The 19,115-nt window shown below is 44.5% G+C and overlaps 1 protein-coding gene across 6 annotated transcripts in view; it reads left to right on the top strand.

The window, feature by feature from the left end:
• Positions 1-5,835: 5,835 nt before the first annotated feature.
• Positions 5,836-19,115, top strand: part of adgrg6 (adhesion G protein-coupled receptor G6) — a 169,927-nt gene continuing 156,647 nt past the window's right edge. For all 6 annotated transcript variants that reach the window (XM_059985536.1, XM_059985539.1, XM_059985537.1 and 3 more), the window contains exons 1-2: positions 5,836-6,383; positions 6,564-6,649. The gene's annotated coding sequence lies outside the window, so the exon portion shown is untranslated. The remainder of the gene's footprint in view (positions 6,384-6,563; positions 6,650-19,115) is intronic.

Raw genomic sequence — 19,115 nt, 5'->3', positions numbered from 1 at the left:
GGTATTTGGAACGAGCTGGTGGAAAAGTGTTTGAGATACATGGAGGGGTGGGGCTTGGAGAGATATAGGCTGAACACAGGAAGTCGGGGCCAGATGGGTGAACACCATGGTCAGCATCGACTGGTTGGAGCAAAGGGCTTGGAACAGATCAACCATGAAAATATTGAATGGTAGGGTAGGTTTAAAGGGCCGAGTGGTCTACTCCTGCTCCTATTTCTTGTCTTGTGTTCTTTGTTATTCTAGACTGAGTGCTAGCTTTGCTTAGATCATTAACTCCCACACAAAGTTTTTCTTGGGTAAGAAGGAACCATAAATGTAATTGGTTAAAGATGTCAATTATAGTTTTAAACGTTTGGTTCAATAATGAAGATAAATTTAGTGTGAGATTTTAAAAAGAGAAAGGTGTCTGAAGGAATTCACTTGCTGTAACATGCTTGAAATACTGCCATTGTAGATAGCCACAGAAAAGTTAACCCTTTCCTCTCACATCAAAAGGCGGCATTTTCATGGAATTGGAGAACCATTAAGAAAAAATGGATGGAAACAGGTCCCTCGCCCATCGAGTCAATGCTACCCATCAGGCATCTACTGGCACTAATCCAGCATTAACCCTGACATTCTCCTTACATTCCTATCAGTTTCCCCCCAGACATCACAAGGCACTGATTGTATATACCAGGGACTACCTGCAGTGGCCAGTGAGCAAATTAACCTCAGAATCAGGTTTAATATCACCGGCATCCAGTAGGTCATGAAATTTGCTGTTTTGTGGCAGCAGTACATTGCAATACTTAATAATAAAAGATGTAAATTACAGTAAGAAGTAACAAAATGTCCTGGGTGCTGGGTAGGCTGGTGCCCATGCTGCAGTAGACTGAGTTCACAACTTTTTGCAGCTTGTTTCAATCCAGTGCTCATCTTTGGGATGTGGGAGAAAACTGGAGCCCCCAGGAAAACCCAGTAACCGCAGACAGCAGCCGAGGTCAGAATTGAACCGGGTTCTCTTTGCTTTGCCGACAGTGCCAGTGTACCATCCTGAAGGTCCTGATGAATGGTCTTGGCTCACATCATTGACTGTTTATTCCTATCCACAGGTGCTGCCTTACCTGCTGAATACTCCCAGCATTTTGTGTTTGTTTTTTCAGGAAGAATGCAAAGGCTTTGGAGAGTGGGACGAAGAGTCTTACCAGAATGTGATGTCGCTGGATTAGAGACTATAAACTGTATACAGAGCTTGGACAAATTTGATTTTCTCTTTTCTGGAATGCCAGAGGCTGACAAAAAAGACCTGTCAGAAGTGGATAAATTTATGTAAAGCACGGACAGGATAGACTTCCAGAATCTTTTTTTCCCAGGATAGAAATGTCAAATACTAGAGGGCATACCTTTAAGGACTAAAGGGAAATGCTGAAGACAGTTTTGTGGGCATTTTCTTTTGACACAGAGGTATAAAACCTCTTAGACCATTGGATTGGGCAACATTCCTAAAATAATAAGACCATAAGACAAAGTTGCAGAAAAGGGCCCTTTAACCTGTCAATTCTGTTCCACCACTCCATCATGACTGATTTATTATTCTCCCACCTTCACCCTGTAACCTTTGATAGCCACATTAATAAGAAGCCATTCCTGTTTGAACATGTCAGTCCATGGCCTCCTCTACTGCCACAATGAGGCCACACTCACCTGGAGAGTCAAAACATTACATTCCATCTAGGTAGAACATAGAATAGTACAGCACATTACAGGCCCTTCGGCCCACAATGTTGTGCCGAACCTCAAACCCTGCCTCCCATATAGCCTGCTAACTGATGGAATAAACACTGATTTCTCAAACTTTTGGTAATAACCACCCCCTCTCCTTCACCATTCCCCATTTCCATTTCCCTCTCTCACCTTCTCTACTTACCTGCCCATCACCTCCCTTTGGTGCTCCTCCTCCTTCCTTCCATGGTCTTCTGTCCTCTCCTATCAGATTTTCCCTTCTCCAGTTCTTCATCTCTTCCACCAATCAACTTCCCAGCTCTTTACTTCACCCCTCTCCCTCTCCTGCTTTCACCTATCACATGCCACCTTGTACTTCTTTCTACCCTTCCCTACCTTCTTATTCTGACTTGTCTCCTTCTTTTCCAGTCCTGATGATGGGTCTCAGCCTGAAATGTCAATTATTCCCACTCATAGCTGCTGCCAGACCTGCTGAACTCATCCAGCACATTATGTGTATCTCTCTAGATTTCCAGTATCTGCAGTACCTCTTGCGTCTATATTCATAAAAATCATATCAACCTCTGCTTTAAATATACCCAATGACTTGTCATCCACAACTGACTGTGGCAAAAGAAATCCACAGATTCACCCCACTCTGGCTAAAGAAATCCCTTCTCATCTTTGTTCTTAAGGGGGTGTTCTATTATTCTAAGTCTGTGCCCTGTGGTCCGAGACTCCTCCACTATAGGAAACATCCTCTCCAGATCCACTCTATCTAGGCATTTCAATATTTGATAGATTTCAATGAGATCCACCCTCATTCTTCAGGCACACTCCTCGTACATGAACCCTTTCATTCCCGGAATCATTCACATGAACCTCCTCTGGACCCTCTCCAACACTAGCAAACCTTTTCTTAGAAAAGGTACCCAAAACTGCTCACAACCCTCCAAGTGCAGTCAGACCAACACCTTATAAAGCATCAACATTACATCCTTGCTCTTACATTCTGGTCTTCTCGAAATGAATGCTAACATTGCATTTGCCTTTTTTAACATCAATGCATCCAATTTCTTGATGCCCTAACCCGCTCCACCAGTCAGACTCTATATCCCTCCTAATGTTCCTATTTACCTGTATCTGAGTCCTATCTTCATCCTCCCTGATCTATATACTTGCTGACACAGAGATAATTTAATTGTTGATATTGCTCTATCACGTTCAATATCCATTCCAGTAAGCTGTAAACTCAAGACCCATCATCCTTATATTTCTTAATAACAGCCATGGGGATCTGAACCTAATTTTGGGATTGATAAACCCCTGTCCTTACAAGTTGATAGAGTTGTTAAGAAGGTGTATGGTGATTTTACCTTCATTCATCAGGGACTGAGTTTAAGAACCATGGGGTACTGTTACAGCTCTATAAAACCCTGGTAAGACCACACTTGGAGTATTGTGTTCAATTTTGGCCACCTCATTATATGAAGGATGTGGAAGCTTTAGAGAGGGTGTAGAGGAGATTCACCAGGATGCTGACTGGTCTAGAGAGCATGTCTTATGAGAGCAGGTTGAATGAACTAGGGTTTTTCTCTTTGGAGTGAAGGAAGATAAGAGGCGACTTGATAGAGGTGTACAAGATAATAAGAGAGATAGATAGAGTGGATAGCCAGAGAATTTTTCACCCCATGGTGGAATTGTCTAATACAAGGAGCATAATTTTAAAGTGATTGGAGGAAGGCATAGGGAGATGTCAATGGTAAGTTCTTTGCACAGAGAGTGCTGAGTGCATGGAACACCCTGCCAGGGGTAGTGGTAAAGACAGAAACATTAGGGGCATTTAAGAAACTCTTAGACAGGAGATGAATGATAGGGAAATGGAAGATTATGTAGGAGGAAAGGGTTAGGTTGATCTTAGAATATATTAAAAGGTTGACACGAGATTGTGGACCAAAGAGCCTATACATGCTGTAATGTTCTATGTTCTATGTTCTGTCTCTATCATTTGTTCATTATGTGCCATGCCACAATGACATTGGCGACCATGATTGTTCTTGATAAATTTTTCTGCAGAAGTGGTTTACCATTGTCTTTTTCTGGGTGGTGTCTTTATAAGACTGGTGACTCCAGCCATTATCAATACACTTCAGAGATCGCCTGCTGGGAATTGTGATATGCACCAACTGCTCATACAACTGTCAACCACCTGCTCCCTTGACCTCACGTGAGCCTTGATCTGCCAAAGGGTGTCCTGCAGGCTGGCGGAGGGAAGGAGCGCCATACTCCTCCTTTGGTAGAGATGTATCTCTACCCCGCCCACCACCCATCTGGAGTATAAAGATCCATCATTCAAAATCCTTGGGGAGATGAAAAGATTCTTTAATGAAGATGGGTGGCTGGAATGGGCTGTCAGGGGGTAGGTGGTGGTAGAAGCAGATATGATGATGGCATTTCAGAGACTGTTAGACAGATGTGTGAATATGTCAGGAATGGAGGCAGAATATATTTACAGTTGCAAGAAAAAGCTTGTGAACCCTGTGTAATTACCTGTTTTTCTGCATTAATTACTCATAAAATGTGATCTGATCTTCATCTAAGTCACAATAGACAAACTCAATCTGCCTAAACTAATAACACTTTTGCCAATCACCTTTCCAGATCCTGGCTTCACCCCACCTCCTCTGGTCTTCTCCTATCATTTCAGATTTTCCCTTCCCCTTCCTACTTTCAAATCTCTTACTGTCTTTTATTTCAGTTAGTCCTGACGAAGGGTCTCGGCCCGAAACATCGACAGTCCTTCTCCCTATAGATGCTGCCTGGCCTGCTGCGTTCCACCAGCATTTTGTGTGTGTTGCTTGAACACACAAATAATTGTACTTTTCATGTCTGTATCGAACACATTGTTCAGGTTGGGAAAAAAGTATGTGAACCTTTGTATTTAATAACTGGTCAAACATCCTTTAGCAGCAATAACCTCCACCAAACATTTCCTGGAGCTGCCGATCAGACTTGCACAGTGGATATTAGACCATTCCTCCATACAAATCTGTTTCAGTTCATCAATATTTCTGGGACACCTTGCATGCACATCTCTTCAGGACCTGCCACAACATTTCAATTGGGTTAAGGTCTGAACTCTGAATTAGCCATTCCAAAACACAAATTTTCTTCTTCTTAAACCATTCTGTTGTTGATTTTCTCATGTTTCAGATCACTATCTTGTGGTATCATCCAATTACTATTAAGCTTTAGGTGATGGACTGTGACCCTGACAGTCTCCTATAAAATGACTTGGAACATTTTTGAATCCATTGTTCCCTCAACAATTGCAAGTTGCCCGGGCCCTGAGGCAGCAAAGCCGCCCCAAACCAGGATATCCCTTCCTCCATGCTTCACAGTTGGGTTGAGGTTTTGGTATTGGTGTCCAGTGCTCTTCTTCTCCCTCCAGATATAGCGGTGTGCATTTCCGCTAAAAAAAAGTTCAACTTTTGTCTCATTTGTCCACAGAGCATTGACCCGGAAGTGTTATGGAAGATCCAGGTGGTCTTTTTGCAAACTTGAGAAGTGCAGCCATGTTTTTTGGAGAGCTTCCATTCTGGTTTAGTGTTTTTCTTCTAGTGGATGCATGAACAGAGACTTTAGCAAGTTCCAGAGATGCGGGTCCTTTGGGTTCTTTTTCACTCCATTCAGCATTCATTGATTGGAACTTGATTCCAAATCGCTTTTGTAGAAGGCATTTCCTCAGAGGTTCACACAGTTTTTGAACCTAGACTGTGATTGTTTAAATGGTGTACCCAGTATTGACCAGAGGTACAATTATTTGTGTGTTAGTATTTGAGGCAGATCGTGTTTGCCTATTATTGTGACTTTGATGAAGATCAGACCACATTTTATGAGTAATTAAAGCAGCAAACCAGGTATTTGCAAAGGGTTCTCAAAGTTTCTTTGGCAGCTGTAGTTTAATGTGTTACTGTGCTTGGCACAGACATTGAAGTGCAGAGGATGTGCCTGTGTTGTCCTGTTCCATGTTTTGTTGTTCTGCCTAATTGTGCGCAAAATTTGAAAACGCAGAATTCTCTTGGCGGCGACTCAAGGAAAATCGCAGTGGGCCGGTCGGCGTCCGCGGAGACAAGGAAGTTTAAGTGGCGCAACTGCGGAAAAACGGAATCAAAAGATAGATCGGGGGAAGAGCCGTGGTTTCACGCTCCCGCGGAGACAAATGGAAGGGAGGTGACAGTGGGAACTGGGAGGTTAAGTGTCGCGTCCAGGAGTTGGGGAACACTGGACTGACTTACAAAAGTTACTGACAAGAGCAGGAATACGGAGGGCATCGTTTCAGGACTCCCCGTGAAAGTAGGGGGAGAGGACTTGATCAGACTTTCTCGTCGATGTTGTCACAGGGAGGGGCTGGGGAAACCAAACGGGAGGCTGAGTCTTGAACGTGCACAGCCTCGTGTGACAGAAACGGCTGCCCGCGCAGAGGAGAACCCGCCGCCCAGGGAAATCACTCCTTGCCGGGGCGCTGAACCGTCAGCCGGCAACCGGGAAGGTCTTAGTTCATTCCGCGCTGGGGTGCGCCGACAGAGCCAGTGCGGACTCGCCTTTCTCTCTATAACTCAAAACGCCATTCGAACAGTTCACTGCCTGTTTACTGCCCGGGAGAGAACATCCAGACTGTAAGTCCCACCTTTAACACATTTTACATTTAGTCCCCACCCTCTGCTTTAATTTAGTATCAATTGTGAGTGTGTCAGTACAACTTACAACGTAGGATTGTGTTGTAAGAATTTAATTTGACTCCCGTCTCTCTCTCTCTCTTTCTCTCTCTCTCCCTCCCTCTCTCCGCCCCGGTACAGAAGCCGGGTCTCGCCGAGAGGTGACAGTTCTTTAAAGCATGCAGTTCAGGAATCTGCCCAGCTGAGTGAATTTCGTCTAAATCCAGGTAAGAGACACCGGCTTAACGCGGGTTTTATGAAGGTCAAATGTAAGATTGCATTTAATGCTGCGTTTTCAATTCTCGAGGACAGACGCTAATCTGCCGGAGGAGCTCATCGGGCCGGGCAGCGTCTGTGGTAGTCTCTATTTTGGGTCGTGATCCTTTTCTGGGCCACTTTCTCTCCTCAGTTGCTGCTTGACCTGCCGGGTTCCTCCCCCTGTGAGGAACTTGTTCTTCAAGTTACTCGGGACAGACCGAGACCAGGGCAAGGTCTCAGGAGTTTTAATGTCTGTTCGCTTTGAAAGAAATTGGGCATTTTCGGCGCCTAATGTTCGGAGGATTGTTCATCTCCTCGGTCGCCCCTGTTGTGGCGTGCGCAATTCTTTGTTTCTTAATTCATTACATATAACGACAGGGACGATGTCGAAATTCAGATTGCCGGGGAGCTCTTTGAAAATCCACCCCTAACCCCCAGAATCTCCCGCGTCCGCGGGGTTACCGGCTGAAAGGCAGCGGCGTACAGCAAAGCGAGAATGTCGCACCAGTCCCCCGTTCGGAAAGAGACAAGTGCTGGTGGTCGGGGACGAGACCGGGTTGTGTACGGACACGGGTTTTCGTTCGTTTGGGCGCAGGCTGTAAGCAGACACGCCTTACTCGACGCTCTTCCCCGTGTCAAATTTCAGCCCCGAAATTTCCTCACAAAACGCAGGTTCGGTTAAACAAAAGAACCGTCCTCTCCCGCCTCACTTTCCCGAGCGCTGCCGCGAATCTTTTAAAGGACTATCCTCTCCGTTTTATCCCGGTGACAACTTGCGAAACGAAAGTACTGCAGACTTTCAAGCGATTTCCGAGGCACTGCCTGATTCTCTATTCATCCCATCCAGCGCGAATTCAAACCGCTAGGAAGTTAGACATCAGGGCTGTAGGAGATTAGTGTGTATGCTAAAGGTTCAGACACCCGCGGCATAATCTCTCGGGTGTCTTTCGAACTGCTCTGGTTGAAATTATACTTGAATTTGGTATGGAATTCTAAATTGGTCCTATTTCCCCTGGCGCCTGCAGAAGTTGTTCCTCTCGGCAGCGAGATGATAAATCTTTTTGCTTCGAACGGGTGCCGGTCGGATGGAATCTTTGAATGGGGCTTGGGACAGGTCCGACGCTGGTTGAATCTCATTCCGACCGCGCGTGGCTACATTGATTCTCCTCCCTTAAGTCTGCACGCAGACACAAGCGCTGGAATCTGGAGGTGCAAATAATCTGCTGGAGGACCTCAGCGGATCGAGCAGCGTCTGTGGAGAGAAAGGAATCCTTCTCCCTTCCTCGCAGATACTACTGGGTCCGCACAACTCCTCTAGCAGATTGTTTGTTGTTCTATATACGGAGTATATAAAACTGCACCACAACAAATTTCATAACACGTCAATGATAGTAAACCTGATTGCACACATTCAAACGGGCAAACACACACATATGCTATATATATATATGGAATCAGGTGTAACTAGTGAGGTAGTGTTCACAGGTTAATTGTCAATTCAGAAATCTGATGGTGGTACAGACGAAGCTGTTCCTACAACACCTCTTCAGGCTCCTGTACCTCCTCCCTAATGGTAGTAAGGAGAAGAAGGCAACTTCTTGATGGCAGGGGTCTTTAACAACAGATGCCAGCTTCTTGAGGCATCACCTTTTGACGATGTGCTCGATGGTGCCATGACGGAACTGGCTGAATTTGCAACTTCCTGCAGCTCTTTCTCTTCCTGCCCATACTCGACAGTGAGGCAACCAGTTACAATGTTCTCCACTGTAGAGCTGTGGAAGTTTGCCGGAGTTATGCCATCAGATTGCAGGCAGAATATGAGGTGTTACTCCTCCATCCTGAGTATTGCCCCATCATGGCTGTAGCGAGGGGGCATGTCAGAATGGGAATGGGTGGCCGCTGGGAGGTCCTGCCTTTTGTGGTGGACAGAGCTGTCCTCTAGCCTGGTTGTGCATGCTCTGGAGCTTCTGTATCCTCTGCTCTGTGTGAGAGGGGAGAAGAGAAAGTGCCTGGCATGAGTGGAGATGTCATTGATTATGCTGGTGGACATTTTATTCTGCATTCTGTTGTTATTTTCCCCTGTATTAGAATCAGAATCAGACACAGGTTTAATATCACTGGTTTATGTCTCAAAATTTGTTGTTTTGCAGCAGGAGTGCAAAGCAATACATAAAAATACTATAAATTACATTGAGAGATATCTATCTATCTATATATATTTCTCACCCCTTATGGGTGATGTGTATGCGTATTTTTCTCTGAATTTTGGGACCTGTACAAGAGACCTAGGAGCTTGAGGGTTTGACACAGTATTCTTGTTGTTCGTACCAATGTACTTTTCTGGACTGAGATTTCAGATGTTATTCCTGGGATTTGTTTGAGCCACTCTCCCAGTCCAGGTATCACAGCTCCAAGTGCTCTTATCACCACCGGAATGTTACAATAGACAATAGGTGCAGAAGTAGACCATTCGGCCCCCTCGAGTCTGCACCGCCATTCTGAGATCATTCACTATCAATACCCAGTCCCTGCCTTGTCCCCATATCCCTTGAATCTACTATCCATCAGATATCTATCTAGCTCCTTCTTGAAAGCATCCAGAGAATTGGCCTCCACCGTCTTCCGAGGCAGTGCATTCCACACCTCCACAACTCTCTGGGAGAAGAAGCTCTTCCTCAACTCTGTTTTAAATAACTGACCTCTTATTCTCAATCCGTGCCCTCTGGTACTGGACTCTCCTAACATCTGGAACATATTTCCTGCCTCAATCCTATCAAATCCCTTAATTATCTTAAATGTTTCAATCAGATCCCCTCTCAATCTCCTCAATTCCAGTGTGTACAAGCCCAATCTCTCCAATCTCTCTGCGTAAGACAGCCCTGCCATCCTAGGAATCAACCTAGTGAATCTACGCTGCACTTCCTCAATTGCCAGAATGTCCTTCCTTAAACCTGGAGACCAAAACTGTACACAATATTCCAGGTGTGGTCTCACCAGGGCCCTGTACAAATGCAAAAGGACATCCTTGCTCTTGTACTCAATTCCCCTTGTAATAAAGGCCAACATTCCATTTGCCCTCTTCACTGCCTGTTGCACTTGCTCATTCACCTTCATTGACTGGTGAACTAGGACTCCTAGGTCTCTTTGCATTTCTCCCTTACCTAACTCTACACCGTTCAGACAATACTCTGCCCTCTTGTTCCTGCTTCCAAAGTGGATAACTTCACATTTATTCACATTGAATGACATCTGCCAAGTATCTGCCCACTCACCCAGCCTATCCAAGTCTCCCTGTATTCTCCTAACGTCCTCTTCGTATGTCACACTGCCACCCAGTTTAGTATCGTCAGCAAACTTGCTGATATAGTTTTCAATGCCCTAATCTAAATCGTTGACATAAATCGTAAAGAGCTGTGGTCCCAATACAGAGCCCTGTGGTACCCCACTAGTCACCTCCAGCCAGTCCGAGAAACAGCCATTCACTGCTACCCTTTGCTTTCTATCTGCCAACCAGTTTTCTATCCATGTTGAAACCCTGCCCCCAATGCCATGAGCTCTGATTTTACTCACCAATCTCCTTTGTGGCACCTTATCGAATGCCTTCTGAAAATCTAGGTACACAACATCCACTGGCTTACACTTGTCTAACATCCTTGTTACACCCTCAAAAAACTCCAACAGATTTGTCAAGCATGATTTGCCCTTGGTAAATCCATGCTGGCTCAGCCTAATCCTATTACTGCCATCAAGATGTGCCACTATTTCGTCCTTAATAATGGACTCAAGCATCTTCCCCATGACTGACGTTAGGCTAACAGGACGATAGTTCTCCGTTTTCTCCTTCCATCCCTTCTTGAAAAGTGGGATAACATTAGCCACTCTCCAATCTTCAGGAATTGATCCTGAATCTAAGGAACATTGGAAAATGATTACCAATGCATCCGCAATTTCCTGAGCCACCTCTTTTAGAACCCTCGGATGCAGACCATCTGGACCCGGGGATTTATTCGCCTTCAGTCCTACCAGTCTACTCATCACAGTTCCTTTCCTAATGTCAATCTGTCTCAATTCCTCTGATATCTTATGACCCTGGCCCATCCATACATCTGGGAGATTGCTTGTGTCCTCCCTGGTGAAGACAGGTCTAAAGTACGCATTAAATTCTGTTGCCATTTCCCTGTTTCCCATAACAATTTCTCCCAATTCATTCTTCAAGGGGTCAACATTGTTCTTAACTATCTTCTTTCTCTTCACATAGCTAAAGAAGCTTTTGCTATCCCCTTTTATATTCCTGGCTAGACTGAGCTCATACCTGATTTTTTCTCTCCGTATTGCTCTTTTAGTTAAGATCTGCTGTTCCTTAAAACTTTCCCAATCATCTGTATTCCCACTCATCTTAGCCCTGTCATACTTCTTTTTCTTTAAAGCTATACAATCTCTGACTTCCTTTGTCAACCACTGTGGCCCCTTCCCCCTCTTTGAATCCTTCCTTCTCATTGGAATGAACTGCTTTTGCATCTTTTGTATTATGCCCAAGAATATCTGCCACTGCTGATCCACTGTCTTTCCTGCCAGGGCATCCGCCCATTTAACTTTGGCCAGCTCTTCCCTCATGGCTCCGTAGTCTCCTTTATTTAATTGCAACACTGACACCTCTGATCTGCCCTTATCCCTCTCAAATTGTAGATAAAAACTTATCATGTTATGATCACTACTTCCTAATGGCTCCTTTACTTCAAGATCACTTATCAATTCCTGTTCATTACACATCACCAAGTCCAAAATAGCCTCGTTCCTGGTTGGCTCAAGCACAAGCTGTTCCAAAAATACATCCCTTAGACACACCACAAACTCCCTATCCTGGGGTCCAGCACCTACCTGATTCTCCCAGTTCACCTGCATGTTGAAATCTCCCATAACGACTGCATTACCTTTAGCACATGCCAATGTTAACTCCCTAATCAACTTACGCAGGCTTAACTTTTCTATTTGCTCTTTCAAGCCCTGGTATTTCACCAGCTTCTTATATTCTTTCCTCCTGATGTTACTGTCATTTGGGATTGCCACATCTATTACTATTGCTTTCTTCTGTTCCTTGTCCTTACAATGTTTTTGTATTAACTTACAATGTTCCTTGTCCTTACATTCCTCACAATGTTTGGTCAGTTGGCCAGTACCTGCGTATCAGTCTGTACTTGGAAGTCCCACTGGATCTTAGCCCTGTCATTTTCCACTACCTTCTCGGGTGTTTTCCATTTGGACTGGGGAGTGTCCGATCCGTACTCTGTGCAGGTGTTCCTGTACAATTCCTGCAACCTGGTTGTGCCGTTCAGTGTATGCTGTCCCTGCCTGCCTCTTGCACCCTGATACTGTGTGCTGGATGGTTTCAGTGGATTCAGTCCACATCGTGGGTCTTGTCCGGTGTGACAGACCCCTGCTTCTATCGCTTGTGCTCAGCGCCCATTCTTGTGCAGCCATGAGCAGTGCCTCTGTGCTGTCCCCAGCCCTGCCATTTCCAGCCATTGATAGGACTTTCTTGTGTAAGCCACCTCTGATATCTGGTGATGGGAAATCCCGTGCAGTGGCTTGTCCTGCCGTGGCCTCTGGTTCTCTGACTCTGCTTCACCCACTTCCATTTCCATGTCCCCTGCCTGCTGTCTGAGGTTTCTCCTAGCAAGTCGTCCTTGGGGCCACCTTCAGACATGCTCAGGGATGTTTCGCATTTCTTCCAACTGTGACCTGGATACTTCCAAATCCCCGTCCTCCTTTATTCCGGAGGGTGTACAGTCGCTTGACATCGGACTTTGGGTGGAATCATCTATGTCTTGTTAATAGTTTCCAGGCCTTGATGTCAGTGGCTTCCAGATCATTCCTAGGCCAGCACACTATTGCGGCTGGGTATCTGATGACTGGTGAAGAAAATCCATTGATGGCTCTGATCTTGGTCTTCCCATTCAGCTGGCTTTTTAGGATGTACTGGGATGTTGGCGCCTTCCTTGTGTAAACTCATCATGGCATAAGGAAGGTTAGGAACCTGTAGTCTAAAAGGAAAATGGGTAGGTAGAGGAAGGAGAGCTCAATTGAACTTTCTTCCTCTAGGCAGTTAATCTGATCAGCCATTCTGGTTAGTACCCTCTTTGCACCTCTTCTATCTGCTACCTCAATCACTGCACAGTAAACACCTTAAACTACTTTTTATAATGCTGCTTACATTGTAAATAATGTTGTTTTTGTATATTTATGCCATTTTATTTCATAAAAGTACTTAAACCTCTAACTTTATTTTTAATGCAATTCTCTTTAATATTGTTAAATGTTGATTCCTGTTGCATGTTGTGCCCCAACCAACCCACCACAGCAAATTCCTAATGCTTTTTAATATATATGACAAATAAAGTTGATCCCTCAGAGTGGAAAGGATAAATGGCCCCTTCATTTTCTGTGTTACAATCTGATAAATACATCTCACAGCATCTAACCTGGATGGTTCTTTAAATTCTTCCTTCCCCTCCCCATTTGGCCTTTCCCACTGAGAAGGTCACTGACCAGCAGCCCCTCCAACCCCTGCCTCTGCAATTTACAGACACGTCCAGACTTTGACACAGTTCATTGTACCTTCATCTCCATTGGGTCAAAGCCCCGGAACCCTGGCTCTACTGGTGACATGGAAAGGCAGTAATGATCCCTGAGGGAGAGCCTCAACCTTCTTAAGGGCAGTGAATAAGTAGTGGTCTTTCCAGCAACGCCCACTTCCCCAAATCCAGAATCTTGAACAATATCCAGTATTGAAAGAGCATTTCGCTGCAGAACTGCACTGCCAATTAGCCTGAGGTCAGTTTGCAGTGTTAAAGAAATGACTGTTTTACACTGTATATCTCGCCATTCACAAATTCAGAATGTTTCAAAGTTGCTTTTGAAGCATAGCTGCAGTTGGGATATGAGTGAAATGGCAGTCTGGTTACCCGTTACAATGTTGCCCAAACACTCATTACTCTAATGAGCAAAAGTTACAGTTTGGTGCTAAAGGGTGTTTGTCAGCCTGCGTCAGAGGAGAACTCTCCTACACTTATCAAAATCAGAGTCAGGTTCAGTATTACTGGCATCTGTCGACCAGCACAATGCAACACACAGTAATCAAATAAAAACCTGTGAATGACAGTAATGTGTATATATACACACACACATATACATACGAGTGGTGATTGATACGTTCGTGGCTCAAGGTAGAAGAAGGTGAGTTATTAACTTCAAACTTTCTGCACTTCCACTTAAAGAGTTGAACTGCACATGCATGTAACGCGAGCTGAATAATTAATCTCCTTCTACCTTAGGCCACGAACTTACCAATCACTCCTGCTGTGGACCACTTCCACAAAGAAGGGATCTGTATGCTCCACGACCGCTGGACTAAGTGTGTAAATGTAGGAAGGGACTATGTTGAAAAATAAATGAGCTAGGTTTTCTAAAAGACTCTTTCAACTTTAGGCCATGAACTTATCAATCACCCCTCGTATATTAAATAGTTAAATCAAATAAGTAATGTAAAAACAGAAATAAAAAAGAGGTGAGGTAGTGAGATAGTGAGGTAGAAATCTGATCAGAGAGGAAGAAGCTGTTCCCGAATCGTTGAGACTGTGCTTTCAGCCTCTTGATGCAGCCAGTCTGAATGCTGTCCACGGTACATCTGTAGGAATTTGCAAGTGCTTTTGGTGACACACCAAATTGCCTCAGTCTTTGTGCGTGGCTTTTCACTCATTGTATTGTATTTGTTTTGTTCTACTGTGAATTGCTGAAAGGAAATGAATCTCATAGTAGTATCTGGTGACACATATGTACTTGGTTAATAAATTTGCCTTGAACTTTGCTGTTCTTCACAGACAGGTGTTGGGATTGGTTGTATCTACCTGAGGCAGGAGACAGGATCAGAATGAGATTTGTGTATCAATGAGTTAGGTGATGTGTGGGTGGTGGGCAGAGATACAGTACGTCTCTGCCAAAGGAGGTGTAAGGTGCTCCTTCCCTTGAGCCTGCAGGTCACCCTTGGGCAAGGTGTAACACCTGCTCAGCTTCCCCATTCGGGGTTACGTGAATCTATGTGAGTAGCTGGTGGATATCACAAGTCCTGATTATGTGACCACTGATGCCAGGCAGACGATTGCTGATGAGTTTTGATAATGGCTGGGGTCACCCGTCTTGTAAAGGTATTGCTCAGAAAAAAGGCATGGCAAGCCACTTCTGTAGAAAAATTTGCCAATAACAATCATAGCCATGGAAAGACCTTGCTTGACAACGTCATATGACACATTACATAATGATTATGATGATTACGATGATGATGATTTCAAATTTGTTGTTTTGTGGTAGCGGTATAGTGCAAAGACACCAAATGACATAAATTACAGAACTAAGTCATGCGAAAGATTCTTGAGTTCATGGATGGCATGGTCGCATAGTGGTTAGCATCGTGTGTTACAGCACTGGCAATTGGCAATATAGTGGGCTGCCACCAGCACATCCTAGGCCACGTTAGACATTGATGCAAATAATGCATTTCGCTGCCTGTTTCGATGTTCCAATGTGCACGTGGCAAATAGAGCTAATCTTTGATACACATGTATATAATATTTATCCTTATGGACTGTTCAGAAAACTGATGTTGGAGGGGAGGAAAGCTGTTTCTGACTCATTGCATGTATGTCTTCAGTCTCCTGTATCTCCTCCCCACTGGTAGTAAGCAGAAGGGGGCATGTCCTGGATGGACAGGAGGTTTCATTTGGAAATGTACAGGATCAGCATTAGTAATATCTGCTGAGAAAACGTGCTTGAGTTATTGCAATGGGTTTATGTTGCAGAAAAGTCTGCAGGAAATGTTGTATACAGCTCAGTCCATAGTAAGCAAAGCCCACCCCACCACTGAGCACATTTACAAAGAATTCTGCCACAGGAAAGCAGCATCCATCATCACAGACCTCCACCATCCAGGCCAAGTTCTCTTCTTGCTTCTACCATTGGGCAAGAAGTACAGGAGCCTTAGGTCCCACATGACCAGGTTCAGGAACAGTTACAACTATCAGGCTTCTGAACCGGTATGGATAACTTCATTCATCTCAACTTTAGATTGATTCCACAACCTATAGACTCACTTTTACAGTCTCTAATACTCATGTTCTCAGTATTATTTATTTACTTAGTCATTTGTCATTTATCATTAGCACTATTCGTCCTCTTTTGCAGATCAGTTCTATACTCTGACAAAAATGCACTTTGATAATAAATTTACTTTGAACTTTGAACTCCCCCTTGACATCCCTGGAAATGTGTCAATCTTTTACTTACTGACTGAATCCGTAAATCTGTCAGAGATTTACAGTACTCAGCTGAGTCCCAAGTGGGGTCAAGACAAACCAAGTGAAGTCAAGTTTATTGTCAAGTACAGTGAGATACAGGTATAATGACAACCTTGCTTGTTGTAGCAACATAGGCACATAGATTCAGACTACACACAGGATATAAATTGAAATACAAAGTTCAAAGCAAATTATTTATCTAACTTATTTGTCACCATATATAGCCCTGAGATTCATTTTCTTACAAGTATACTCAATAAATCCATTAACAATTAATGAAGACTGCATCAACAGGACGGACAATCAGTGTGCAAAAGACAACAAACTGCAAATACAAAAAAAAAGAAGGAATAATAATAATAATAATAATAATAAAATAAGCAATAAATATCAAGAACATGAGATGAAGAGTCTTTGAAAGTGAGTCCTTAAGTTGTGGGAACATTTCAATGTTGGGGTCAGTGAAGTTATCCCCTCCTTTTTAAGTGCCTGACGGTTGAGGAGAATAACTTCCTGAACCTGGTGGTGTGAGTCCCAAGGCTCTCGTACCTTCTTCCTGAGGGCAGCAGTGAGAAGAAAGCATGTCCTGTGTGATGGGGTCCTGCAACAATGTTTCATGTAGCTATGCTCAATTTCTTTTTTATTATTATAATTAACATGTATACATAATATGAGAATAAATAATTATATATTCATCACCATTTATTATCATAATATATGCAAGGTAATGAATAAAAAAGACTGCCAAACAAGAACTTAGTGCAAAAGAAAAACAGTCCGTAGACTGTAATGTTCCATTACCTGAAGCAGCGACTGGGATTGTACTGGCTGGTTCAAGAAGTAGTTCTTAAACCTGGTGATGTGGGACTTCAGGCTTGTGTATCTCCAGTGCTATGGTAGCAGTGAGAAGACAGCATGGCCTGGATGGTGGAGATTCTTATTGGTAGATGCTGCTTTCTTGAGTCAGTGCCTCCTGTAGGTTCTGTCAGTGATGAGGATGGCTGTACCTTTGATGGACTGGGCTGTGCCCACTCCTCTCTGCACCTTTTGGAGCTGAGGTCATGACCTGCTGAGAAGATGAAACAAAATCACTTAGGCTGCATGGTACAGTTTGGAGATCAGTAGACAACACTAATAGCTGAGGACCTCAACAAGACTGAAGACCAAAAGTGTTAACAATGTTACCTGGAGCCCAGGTTTAAAGTCTACTTTCTCATGGACACAGAGTTATACAGGATGCAGAAGATTTTTAAAGATCTGGAGATCAGTTTTATTTGTCACATGTGTGTGAAAATATTGAAGCATACAGTGAAATGTGTTGTTTGTGTTAATGACCAAGACAGTCGGAGCATGTGCTGGGGACCATGTAAGTGCAGCAACACCTCCGGTGCCAAAATAGCATTCCCACAATTTGCTAACCCTAACTTGTACATCTGTGGAATGTGTGAGGGCACTGGACAAAGCCCACAGGGTTTCATGGTGAATATACAAACTCCTTACAGACAGCGGTGGGAATTGAACCTCGACTGGTGATCGCTGGTGCTGTAAGCCACTGCTAGGTTTCTGTGCTGCCCTCTTGTCCATTGTTCTCCTTGATAACATCCATACTCATCCCTTTTGCCAACATTTGGTCCAAAGTCCACTGTGAATCTGTGCTTATCTTATGGCCATGAGAGCTTTGCCTTCACTACACCCTCAGGCAGTGTGTCTCAGCATATAATCATCCTCCGTGTGAAAAACACTTGTTCACTAGACCCCCCCCCTGAAGTTCTTACCCCGTTACCCTAGGAACCGTGAGAGACTGGCGTCACTTCCAGTCAAGATGGTGCTGAGCTGCGATGCCTATCGATGTTGTGGCTCAGGTTTAGGTTTTTTAAGGGCTCATACGGATAATTTTGGGCCTGTCCTGGGGTTGGAGGCTTGTCTGTGTATGTTGAGGGGTGAGTGGGAGGGAGGGAAAGCTGATAGTTTTGGGCCTGTCCTGGAGTTGGAGGCTTGTCTGTGTATGTTGAGGGGTGAGTGGGAGGGAGGGAAAGCTGATAGTTTTGGGCCTGTCCTGGGGTTGGAGGCTTGTCTGTGTATGTTGAGGGAGGGAGGGAAAGCTGATAGTTTTACTTCGTTTTGTTCTGATATTGTTGTTGCTTGCGTTATTTTTCTGAACATTGTGAGCAAGCTGCATCGGTGCCAGAATGTGTGGTGACACTAGCGGACTGCCCCCAGCGCGTCCTTGGGTTGTGTTGGTTGTTAACACAAAGTGACTCATTTCACTCTGTGTTTCGATGTACTTACTGCCTGTTACGCCACTGGCATTTAGGGCAGCAATGAAGGTCCTCCACCCCTGTCTGTACAGAAGGGTTCTTCATTGCTGTTTCTGTAACAACTGCTTTTTCAGCCCTCGGGGCTTTATCCCTGAACTGATCCCCTGAACCTGGAGGACTGGTGGACTACTCTTAGTCTGGCCTCTACCCTTTGACCTGTTTGACATAGGTGACCCTACCAAGAGCCAAGGCCCAAGGCCCTGACTCCAGCCAGTGTAGCTCTCCGGGTCACTGAGGCTCGCAAGCCTCCAAACCCTACACCAAGGTTGTGGTCCTCTTGGAGAATGTTTCACTGTACCTGTGATAATTAAGTTAGAATCAGAACAATCTGCTGGAGGAACCAGCAGATTGTGGGAGGATAAAAATAGTCAACATCTCAGATCAACAATTCCTTTCCTCGCACAGGTGCTGCATAGCCCACTGAGTTCCTCTGGAAGATTGTTTGTTACCCCCTTTTTTTCTGATCCTGTAGCCTCCAGCTTCAGATCCAGCTGCTGTAGGGAAAAGTTTCCCGCTTCTGTGCAACTCATAACTCTATCGTGTTCCTCCTCAGCTCCTCTGCCCCGAGCGCAGAGAGGGTGGTGAGGGAGTTGATTGTGGGGGGGGCGGGGGGGGGGGGAGAGAGGAGAAGGCAGTTGGAAATAGTTCTTACCGGAGATGGTTCTGTGCGCTGTAGAGAACATCAGAGTTTGCATTACTGAGCGTCTCCAGCAGTAATTAAACTTTTATAAAAGCTGACATGATTCCAAACAAATTTTATACAATTCTGA

Source organism: Hypanus sabinus, chromosome 12 (genome assembly GCF_030144855.1).
Source record: "Hypanus sabinus isolate sHypSab1 chromosome 12, sHypSab1.hap1, whole genome shotgun sequence".
In the NCBI taxonomy this organism is placed as follows: Eukaryota; Metazoa; Chordata; class Chondrichthyes; order Myliobatiformes; family Dasyatidae; genus Hypanus; species Hypanus sabinus.
This window is presented reverse-complemented; position numbering and strand designations above follow the sequence as displayed.